This window comes from Rattus norvegicus, chromosome 13, assembly GCF_021556685.1.
Source record: "Rattus norvegicus strain SHRSP/BbbUtx chromosome 13, alternate assembly SHRSP_T2T, whole genome shotgun sequence".
Lineage (NCBI taxonomy): Eukaryota > Metazoa > Chordata > Mammalia > Rodentia > Muridae > Rattus > Rattus norvegicus.
In genome coordinates this window covers 101616914-101629063 of record NC_141546.1, presented here as the reverse complement: position 1 = coordinate 101629063, position 12150 = coordinate 101616914, and the positions used below count along the sequence as shown (strand labels likewise).

The 12150-nt window shown below is 43.6% G+C and overlaps 1 pseudogene; it reads right to left on the bottom strand.

Moving 5' to 3' along the window:
• Positions 1 to 736: 736 nt before the first annotated feature.
• On the bottom strand, positions 737 to 1084 carry LOC134481463 (large ribosomal subunit protein eL29-like; annotated as a pseudogene).
• Positions 1085 to 12150: the final 11066 nt, after the last annotated feature.

Sequence of the window (12150 nt, the reverse complement as noted above, 5' to 3'; positions counted from 1 at the left end):
GTAGTATGGATGTTTTGCCTGCATGTATATCTATGTTCCAAGTGTGCTTGGTGCCTGTAGAAGTCAGAAGAGGGTGTCAAACAGGACTTACGGATGGTAGTTAATTACCATGTGGAAGGTGGGAATTGAACCCGGGTCCTCTGTCCTCTAGAAGAGCAGCCCAGCCGGTGTTTTTAACCACTGAGCCATGTCTCCAGCCCTTCCCATTTTAAGCGTGGAACCTTTTTGAGTTGGAATCACTGGTATAGAATGTTGGGGGAATGTCTGTTGCTTAGTGTTGTGTTTCCCTGAGCAGCTCCTGCTTAGGTAGGGCTCCTAGGCTTCCAGGCCCATGAGAGGCGTGGCTAATCTGACATCAACGTCAGCTCTGCTCCTCTAGCTAGTCTTTTGTTCTTAGGACACACCCTGATTTCCTCCCCATAGTAATGTTCCTGAAATAGTGCACAAGATGTACATCACTGCTTGCTTCATTGTCTATTGCAATAGGCAAGAGTGTTTTGACCCACTACATAATACCAGAGTCATGATTTCACCCGTATCCTTTGATTTAGCTTTACTCAAAAATGAACCTAAACCTTAAAATCTGTGTCTGATGTAGAGAATTCAATTGCTTTCTTTTGGTTTCTTGTCTCATGTTTGTTTGTAAAAACAGCATAGGACACTGGTCATCTGCAAATAGTGTGTAGGTGGGTGCGTCACAGCAGTCCGTCTGTCTTCACATTGGCAGGACCCTTTTCTATGGGGCCTTCACAGGGGTCTGGGCACCTTTGGGAGCCTGGGATGGAACTAGAGTCTGGGCCTTAACTGGAGCCTTGGCCTCTGCCTTGGTTTGAACCTTGGCCTTCGATTGGCAGAGCCTCCAACCCTTGGCCATGTGGTTTCGGATAGTCTTCCCAAGCTTGGGGTGAGCCATGAAAGCCAGACAGCTGAGTTTGCAGCTGGGGCCCTGTGGCATCTTGGGCTTGATGGCCTGAGGCCTCCTCACAAGGGCCTTGATGGCGTCTGCACGTGCACTCACTGCCTTGGCATTGTTGGCCTGTGTTTTCTTCAGGCCTTTCTTGTTGTGCTTCTTAGCAAAGAGCATGGTCCTCAGGAACTTAGGGTCAACCCCGTATGAGATTCATATCTTCGTGACCGAGGTTTCTTGATGCCATTTCTGTGCCATATGCAGGACTGGTTCTGTGTGTGGCATGGTTCGTGGAATTAGCCATGAATGCATGGTAACCCATGGCTCCCGCAGTGCCTGGAACCAGAAGAGAAAGAGAAAGGCCTTCAATTGCTCTCTTAATTGTCCCCAACACAGGACAGACATTTAAATGAGAGACACTACCACACATATTAACATGTTACGGGTGCAAACACACCGATGGCTGAATCTAACAACATATATGTGAGATCTATCTGAAGAAAACTACAAACATTTTTTTTTAGACAACTAAAGAACTAAATAACGAGAGAGACCGATCCGTGTGTGTGAATGAGGGTACAGTCAGAACACGGATGGGGTCCAGTTTGACTGATGGGTTCAGTGCGATTCTGAGCAAAGTTACAGCCAGTGATTTTGCGGATTTTGACAAATTGATTTTTAAAGTGTAGAGCGATGGGTGTGAGACTCAAAGTGGGCCCTATGATATTAAACGACGAAAGAATGTTAGAAGGCTGATGTGTCTGAACCCAGATCTTACTATAAAACTAATAGAGACGGGGTGGGGTGGACGCAAGAGCAGCCAGAGCGGCCAGCAGGGAGAGACCCTGGGAAGACCTGCAAGATTTGAACCTTTTCTTTGACAGAGGAGAAAAGGCAGTACTGGAGACGTTATAGGTGGGAAAGGAAGAGCTGGACATTGGTGTGCAAAACAATAGTGAGGATGATAATATTAATAATTCGTATTAAGATTCTAAATACAGTCTAAGACAGTATTTTTTTAAAAAAATCAGCTCAATGTGATAGACATGAATAAGATGTAGAGGTATAAAAATAGCTGATAACATAGGGAGAAATATAGATTAGTTGTGTGTTGAGTTTAGAAATCTAAATAAAAAAGTCATAACCTACAACAGAAAGAAAACAATCTAAATTGACCCCTTAAAAGGTAATACTCTATTGAAAGACCGATTAAGAAAATGCAAAGGTAACCCCCAGACTGAGGAAGAGAGAAACTATTTTCAAATATTGATAAATAACTAGTATTTAAAAACACTTGGAAGCCGTCCGGGGTGACCAGGATCCCACCCCTCACTCCCATGGTAGGGGATGCAGGGGACCGGCCTGGAGAAACCACCCAGGAATGAATGTGTGATGGGGAGGTAGGAAAGATGGACGAGTGGAGCTGTGCATGCGCTGTGGAGAGACGCAGAACTGGAGACGTGATGATGGCGTCAGGGCTGAGGTGATGGGGGGGGTGGGTGTGTCTTTGCCCAGTGTGGTCCACCGGGCTGGTGCGCAGAAGCCCAGAGCATATACAGACACACACTCAGACCCTGAACAGCGACCGTGTCTGGGTCTGCAGTCCTACCATAACTGGGATCTGTGTTGATGTCTAGCCCATGTCACCACCAGAGGCCAGGCAGATGTCCGTAGTCTGTGCTCAGCCAGATACCATGTAGAAGCCCATGACCCGTGCTCTGGCTAACTGTGAAGAACAAGGAGGCCATGTTTTCTGTGATGTACAGACTGCAGATGCACGGTTGAGAGAGAGGATCATGGAAGACTTCGGTGGCAACACAAAGTAGTAGCCTAGACAGGAAACCACCAAAAAGAACTTATAAAAGGTGTGATAAGGAAGCTGAAGTGTAGCTCTTCACAAAGATGGCTTCTGTGAGTGGGGCACGGGAGGGGAAGGACTCGGTTCCTTTTAAGGGGCAGGCCACTGAGAGTTTGACCATGCTGTGGTGAGTATACAGGTAACATAAATTGAACTTGGGGGGCAGGCGGGGGTCACAAAGATGGAGAGAGGTTATGGAAGGACTGGGAAGTGACTGCAATCAGGGAGTATGATTTGAAATTCCCAAAGAATCAATAAAAATACTATGATGAAAAAATAATGTCTAATAATGTATACCCAACTAAAATCTGTACCTGCCTCTTACAGACATATGCTATTAACTTAATAAGTAACTATTAAATTAATATAATCTGTTGAATTAAACAACTTATTAAATAATTTTAATTGTTATTAATCATATTCTAATTAACTTAGTTTTCTTTGGGGGTCTTGTTTATTTTTGAAACAGGGTCTCATGTAGCCCAGGCTAGCTTTGGACTCACTATGTAGCTGAGGACGGCTCTGACTTCTTTATCCTCCAGCCTCCACCTCCCAAATGCTGGGATCACAGGCATGCGGCAACCACACCCAGGCTCATGCAGTTCTGGAGGTCAAACCTAAGGCTTTGCAAAGCACTTAGGTTCCATGCCCATTCCCAAGTTTTCATTAACTAGGAAAGTTGAGACGCATGTGCTACTTACAGTTGTCCCTTTCCCAAGGACAACTTTGTGGAGATGTGGAGAAAAGAATTCTCAGGGAACCTTGGTTTCCTACCTGAATGCTTGTTGGAGAGGTATTCCAGCAGGATCTTGTTACCTCACTCGTGTGGGCTCCTTGAAGCTGTAGAGATAGAAAGTACAGTGAGGAAATTTGAAAGATGGTCTGATTAGAGGCCAATATTGGCAAAGTGAAGCGCAAGGGCTGGTTTGTTCTACGTGGGTCTTCACTCTGTCCTTTGTAATCTAGGTAAACGTCACCAACCCATCCAATGTCTGGGGCCTTTGGTATTTGTTAGTATGTAATGAGACGTGGTCATTACATGTCAGTGGTCATTACAAAGCCAGCCATTTTCTCATACTTCTTGCCATGTTAGAACTCTGTCAGCTAATTCTTGGGGTGGACAGTTTATCTTAAATATCTTCAAAAGGAGGCCTGTATTAGGTTCTGTTTTTGTTGCTATGACCTAATACCTAACAAGTTGAAAGTTAAGGGAAGAAGAGATTTTTGTTTTGTTTTCTTTTTGTCTTTTGTTTTGTTTTGTTTTTGTCTCACATTCTGAGGGTACAGTCCACCATGATGGGGAAGGGGCAGCAGTAGGAGTGGCTCCCAGCTGAGGTGGCAGGGCCCTGAGGTGTGATCAAGAGTCTTTCTGACTCTGAGTGAGGTGTGTTGCTTGCTCACACCTCTGGGAATGAGGACGAAAAAAGAAGACAGGAATCTGGGCCTGTAAACCTCAACTCCTCCATTCCCAGTGACCTTCTTCCTCCTGTGAGACCTCACTTCTCAAAGGGTCTATAGCTTCCCAAACTGCCACCAGCTCCGGACAAGTACACATGAGTCTGTAGGATATCACAAGATAGATAGATAGATAGATAGATAGATAGATAGATAGATAGATAGATAGATAGATAGATTTATAATCCAAGTGTGTGTGAGAGAAAGAAACAGAGAGAGAGAGAGAGAGAGAGAGAGAGAGAGAGAGAGAGAGAGAGAGAGAGAGGCTGAATACATGCTTGCAGGTGTCATGGAAAAACTCTCTGGAATGGGTTCTCTCCTGTCTCCTTCTGGGATCCAGATTGAAGAGTATCAGACCCACAGCCAAGCCCCATCTCTTTCTGACCCTGTGTGAGACAGTTCCACATTCAAACCATAACAAGGAGAAAAATGAAGCAACCAACCCAATCAGATTAAAGCAGAAGCAGAGTAATTAAAACAAAAAGGAAGTAAGTGTGCAGGGGCATCGTCTGGATAATAGAGTAGGTGACAAAGTAAAATACTCATTCTTTAAAATGCCTGCAGAAAGCCAAGACAACAGCAGAAATGGTAAGTCCCTTCCCTGGAGCAGCAGGACATGAGTTAGGGTGTTCCTGTTGTTTTATTAAACCTACGTAGGTTTGATTGTAAGGTGTGAGAACTTACTGCCAACACTTACTTGTGACATATTGTGGATCTGTAGAGGACTGAGGTGTGTGGCCAAAGTTATCCGACACATACAAGAATGTTCCCATCCTTCAGAAGCAACCAACAGTTGCCACACTGCTGGCCACTCAAGCATAGTTATACCTAATAAATGGCATTGCTTTTCTTGGCCTTATACTGGTTAGTGTGTGCGTGGACATGAGTGTAGGCTTGTGCAATGCTGCAGTACAAGTGTGGAGGTCAGAAGGCAAAGCTGGGAATTGTCCTCAGTTTCTACCTGCTTCCAGAGAGACGGAGTATGTCTGTTGTTTTTCCCCCCATGTATGGTGGGCTAGTTGGCCTTTGAGCTTCCTGGTATTCTCCTGCCTCCTCTCCTATCAGCACAGGGAAGCCTGGATTGCAGAAGCATACTGCCTCATCCTATCTACACAGGCTCTGAACCCAGGTCCTCACGCTTGTGCAGCACGCACATTACCTATGAGGCATCTCATATCTAATATGTCAAACATGTCAAGAGGCTAAATGCTCGTTCATACCACAAGAAGGGAAGAGCCACTCCTAGAGCGAGACCTGTCTGACATCCATACCTGGATCTGTGGACTTGCACATACTTAGAGCAAATTCCAATTCGGATCATAGGGCTGGAGCCAAAAGCACTAGTTGGGTGGATAACCAGTTTGAAATCGTGCAATTGGGAAAAAAATTAAATTCAACATCTGTCTTTGGAGCTTTTGAGTTTTTCCAATTAAAGCCAACAAAATATTTCTAAATGAAATCTGCCAATTCTGTCTTTTAACAAATCAGATATGTTTTCTTCCTTCTTTTTTTCTTCTATCTGGTATATTTATTTGAAAAGAATAACATCATACAAATAATATATAAATCCTATTAGTATCTTCAGGATACTCCTGGAAAAATTGTTTCTGTTGCTGTTTTTTTTGAAACAAGGTGCAAAGGCCTTTAACCCACATATTAATTGCCCCTCTCTGGATGGACAGTGTTAATATTAAAACTTATTTTATCTCCCATAGATGAGTAAATCAATCTGAAAACATTATGTGCCGTACATATTTGCAGGCCAAACATCACTGAAAAGACCACGTGAGGTCAGACAGCTGGCCTCCTGGCTTTCACTTTAATTAAAGTCTGTGTTTTAAGGAACTTCTTGGGAAACTTAAAGGTGGAACATGGGATGGAATATTCCAGAAGTTTTCATGGAAAACCTTGGCTCCCCACTTAACGGGTTACCAAGAACCTCCTCGTCCACCATTCCTTCCTTCCGTCCCAGGATTTAATTTGGCGAAACATGGAATTTTTCTTATGTAAGTATTAGGCATGGTATTGAGACTCTGAGTCACAAAGGGTAAGAATAAACCCTGCAAGGAGATAATTTATACCCCTGCGTTGGCTCAAGAGACTAACGATAAATGTTATATTAATAAGGTTGTGGAGATCCTTGTGTATACTAGCATAAAGTAGTTCCAGGAGAGGGAAAGCAGAAATGATAAACGGCAGTGAGCTGTGCCGGGTTCTCTGTCATATGCACTGGGGAGTGTATACCGGGGGGAGGGGGGCATAGCCAAGACAAGGGATAACTCAGCCCTAGAGCATAGGCGGGTTGGGAGTCTATAACATTTAAAATAGTTTTATTCAGAGACAAATGGCTGGAGTATTCTTGTTCTGCTAGATACAAAGGAAGCTCCGTCTACATTCTGAGGAAGAATCTCCTATGGGGTCTTGAGATGCAGCTCACAGCGTTCACAGCCTCCTTTCTTACCTTGGGCTGGGAGTGACGTGTAGCATCGTGCTGTGGCTCAGAGAGAGAGCAGTGGCCAGCTAAGCCTGAATGCAGCTCTCCTCTTTAAAGCCTGAGGTCATCAAAGTCTCTGAGGACACTGCAGACCATGGGGGAGGGGATGGGGAGGGACAGAGACAGACAGACAGACAGACAGACAGACAGACAGATGTCTCCATCATACCACTAGCTCACTTTCTACCGAATTCTGAAAAGGGGCTACTTTTAGGCTCTCTTCCTCTCTGATTGCACCAAGTCTGGTGAATGGGAACACAAGGTCTGATGGGAACAGTACTGTAAAATCAGGAAAAGGAAACAAATTTATTGTCCTTAAACTTTCTTCAGAGTTCAGCCTCATGTCTAGTTTGGATTGTAACAATTTTTAGATATCTGTGTTTTACGAGAGTAGGCCAAATAGCAAAGGAAGTCATTAAAGGAAAGGAACTCAACCCAGACAAAAGGCTAAGCAGAGTGTGGCAGCCCTGGGGAGCGTTTGGACTCTCAGTGGGACCTGCTCCCTTGCCGCGAGGGTTGGGTGAGCCACATGATGCTAAAGACCATGCAAGGCATCTGCCCATATATGTGTGTCTGTGAGGGAAGAGAAAGAGCCACAAGTCAGATAAGAGGACATTAAAATGTCCCTGGAGGGCAAGGCCAAGCCTTACCACACTCCGTGAACTAACTCTAAAAGACTCTCAACTGGAAACTCTAAAATGGAAAGACAGAAAAATGAAGATTCTAGTAAAATTCTTATTTGGATGTGTTCCATCTTGGAAAGAGAAGCAACCCGATAGAATTACTTATTATCTGCAGGTCCATCAAATATTATTTTGAAAATAAATAGAACTCTGGGTTTTTTTCCCTTTCTTTTTCTATTTTTATGTTTTTAATTGAATTAAGGTGGTTCAATTAGGCCAAGTAGAAGACTACTGGCTACAAGTTTGATCAAATCCTGCCAAAGACAACTGTGATATCTCCCTTCCAGGCATTTTTTAAAGAACAGGTAGCCTGATTTGAATTTTAATTTATGTAAAGTGTGAGGTTGACCTAGATGACTTCCAAGGCTATTTCTGAACCCACATTTTGTAATTTTAAGAAAGAGGAAATCCATTCTGAGAACCTAGGGGTTTTCTAGGGAGAGGTCTTCCTTGATGAAGACACGGCCTACAAAATGTGAACTTGCTTAATTGCAGGGAAAGTCATTTAATCTGGACTAGAAAATAGCAATGCGGTGCCAGGTAGGTGCATGGCAACCGTTCTTACATTTACAGAAGGTAAACCCGGCTTTCCTCTAACTAAACTATTTCTTTATGAAACCAGACAGAGACAAAAAATGACAAGGTATTTGTCTCCTCTACATCCATGAGTCATATTAACTCATTACCTGTAATGTTTCAACAACTCAACAATAGTAGAGCTTATATCTCTCCCTTTCCACTGACTGGATTATTTCCACTATTCCAAGATTATTTTTTTAAAGACTCAGGTATATGCCAGTATCTAAGATAGAATGAAGTCAATTAGGAAAACAAAGCCAAGCCAGCCAGCTACATCTTTTGTGAGGGGAACATAATCTTTCCAAGCACAACTCTCATTGTGTCACATGATCATTTCTAGCTGCAAGGGAGTCTAGGAAACCCAGCATCATGACTGACATGATTAGTTATGTTCTGTCTCCTGGAGCTTTGCTTATCTAGCCATGACAAATAATGGAAGGACGTATCTTTAGTAGACACAAGTGTGCATCAATACAATGACTTGGAAAGAATAAGGAACTTACTATAGGCAGAAGTTAGCTCTATTGTTCATTATTTTGAAAACCTTAGGACCTCAGCTAAAGTTATCTATTAATCTTAGCCTTTTATAGTTGTTGGTAATATTGCACAAGAGTCTAAGGAAGATGCTCAAGGGCTGGGAAAAGACAAGCCTTTAGCAACTGTATGTGACAAGAAAAGCTGACCCCAAAGCAACTTGAGGAAGAAGGGGCTACCTTGGCTTGCAATTCAAGGGTATAGTTCATCTTGGAGAAAAATGGCAGCAGGCTGGTGGCTGGTTACACTCCAGAGGCAGAGAGAGAAAAGTTTGTAATCATCTCACGTTCTTCTTTTCTTCAGACTAGGACCCTAGCCCATAGGACAATGACATTCAAAGTTACTCAGTCTTTACAGCTCAACTAACCTAAGCTAGCAACTCCCTCCCCAACAAGTTGGCAGTCACCATTGACAACCACAGTGGCATTACCCTCGTGGCTGTGGCCCATGGGGAACAGCTGGAGTAAATACTTCATCACTACAGCTGGTCCATTCTGCAAGGAGGAGCTGCCTCAAGTTCCTCACTGCAAACGCCATCACCTAACAGCTGGCCTCTTCTGGCTTTGAGTAATTTCTAACCAAGAGTCAAAGAGTTCCCTCCCCAGTCAAACCTCCTGAAGATTAGAAATTTGTCTGTCATCTCTGTCCACTCAGGCTGAGGACATCGTTTCTCAACCACATATAACACTAGAAATCCAAGTGGATGAGGTTTGGCTTGGTGTTTGTTTGCTGATGGACCAGCAAGAATATTTCTCAGTTAGACCATCAGGATTCCTACCTCAACACACACACACACACACACACACACACACACACACACACACACACACATTATCACTACTGAGACTGACACCTTTCTTTGTAGGAAAATTTCTTTCAATGGTATCTGCTATCAGAGGCCCCAACAGAAGTTTAATTTCTCTCCACACGGAAGCAATCTACAACCTTGTTTGATTGGCAGCCTAAGACTTAAAACCTGCTTTCTTCTGACGCTATTCATGAAACAGAATACCTACTGCCCTCAATTTACATGTTCTGCTTGGAAAGCTCTTTCACTGTGTCCGACTGTTGCAAAGAAAACAGTAACAACATGTCTGAAAATAAAATAGTCCATCCCTAGGCACTTGGCCTGAGACAATAGGTAAGCATACACTGAAACATGATCTCTAGATGGGGTGTGACCTCTTGGTCATTTTTTTTTTTAATGACATCCAGGCCATTGTGTAACACTGAGAACTGAACATGCATTTTTCACCGTGAAAATTTATGATTGTCTTAAAGCAAACACAAAGACACCAGCAGGCCAGAGGCAACGTGTGACTCAAGGACACACTTCTTAGTTGGTGCTTCTGGTTTACAGGGGTTTCCTTTCTAAGCGCTTTTGTTTCTTCTTGAAATGGAGTCTTACATATCCCATGCTGGTTTCAAACGTGCTGTGTAGCCAAGGGTGATCTTCAGTCCCTAGGCTCCAGCTGTCTTCTCTCCCAGTGCTGTGATTACAGCTGGCTTCAACTGTGCACCATTTGTGTGGTGACTGTGGATCAAACCCAGGGCATCATGGAAAATAGGCAACCACTGTATTGACTGCGTTACATCCCCAACTACCTTCTCCCATTTTTTTTGATGTTTGGTTGACATCAAACAAGCTTTGGCTGGCTACTTACCGTGTTGAACCTTGATTTCCTCATGTAAAATTTATTTTTAGAATTATTTATTAGATTTTTGTATGGATGAGTGTTTTGACTGCACTATGTGTGTTTGTGCACCATTCATGTGTCTGGTATCTGCTGATGTCTGAAAAGACACTGGATTCCATAGAACTAGAATCAACAGGCTCTTGTGAGGTGTGCTTTAGGAATTGAACCCAGGTCCTCTATAAGAGCTGCAAGTATCCTTACCCACTGAGCCAACTCTCCCGCCCTCTGGTTTCCTCATTTTAAAGACATCAACGTACTTCCTGCTCATGAAATTATTATGAGAAGTAGTTGATGAAATATGTTTGAAATTCCAAACTTTGTACTTTGTAAAGAGAAACACACACAGCAAGTTGCATACACAACGGGCTGCACACACACACAATGGACTTCATACACTGTGGGCTGCACACCCAATGTGCTTAATTTAATCCTGACACAAACACTGACCGCACGCATATTCTAAGCAAGGTATGATGTGGGGTGGATGCTATGGGTGTATAATCAAGTAATGAGTTAGGTTTGTACTCTTATAAAACTGCATTCAAATGTTAAATTTATAGAGGGCCATGAGGAGTCCTAGGCAGCATAATATGCCAGGGCCTGAGTGGATTTTAAACAAGCATTGAGTTTGCAAAAGTCTTGAAAGTTCAAAAGATTTTACAGGCACTCGCTGAGTTATTTATTTTGATTATTTTAAGCACCAAACCAAGAGGAAGTTTTCTCAAGGACTAATTTTCCCAATCAATAAAACGTAGCTACTAATAACAGTTGTACACTCACTTACTCAAGGAAATAAAGTATGTAATTTACTTTGTGCAGAACCCAGGTAATAAATACTCAATAAATTGCAACTGTTGTTGACAAAGATTATTCTAGAAAGTAGGAAAGGCCTGAGGCATCAGTATAGAACGCGAGTCCTTTACTTCTCTGGGCCTCTGAGGATGAATAAGATGACAAGAGACGTTTAAAGTTCTTTTCAGCCGAACAGCTTCCCTAGCTTGATGTGACTGAGGGTTAGAAGGGACCTAGTACCTTCCTCAGTAATGTCCAGTGGATGCTGCTGGGCCTCTCTGCTCTCCAACCTGTCACCTCCGGGGAGACATACTCAAACACAGTGAACTCACAAAGGCATGAGCAAAAATGTTCACAAGGTTACTGTGGACAGGTCCGCCAACACACTCAGAGCCTTGGCTTCGGGAAAGGGTTAAAAATGGCGCAAGCCGGTGTTGGGGATCTGGCTCAGTGGTAGATCTAGGCAAGCGCAAGGCCCTGGGTTCGATCCGCAGCTCCGAAAAAAAAGAATAGAAAAAAAAAAATGACGCAAGCCAGCAGGGCTGTGGTGAGCAGCAGAGCAGAGGCTTAGAGAGCGCCTGGTGCCATTTTCCTCGCAGAGAACACGTAATAAGCAATGCCCGCTTTAGTGATTGTTACTGTGGGCCTTAGTATTCTGATTCTGCTCTGTCAGGGCCTACACGAAGCAGGTTTAGCCTCCTGAACGCTGCTCTCGCCACATGGGTGTGTGCATGGGTCTATTTCTCTTGTTCCCTCTCCTAGTTTTCACTGGCCTCTCCAGGCAGATCCCTCAAGAAAAATGGGGTGGACTTTGCACGCTCTTTATCTCTCTAGATTTTTGTTGTTTTATTTTTGTTTAGTTTTTCTGTGTGTCTGTCTGTCTGTCTCTGTCTCTCTCTCTCTCTCTGTGTGTGTGTGTGTGTGTGTGTGTGTGTGTGTGTGTGTGTGTACATGGTATGTGTACATATGTGTGAAGGCATACCCATGTTTCCATGTTGGGGCTACACATGAATGTGGAGGCATGAAATCGATCTCTCCCACCTTCTCATTGAGGCAGGCTTTCTCAATCAAACCCAGAGCTCACTGATATGGCTAGTCTTGCTAGCCAGTTGCAGCGCCCACTGACTAGTAAGGTAAGTTTCTAGGGCTCT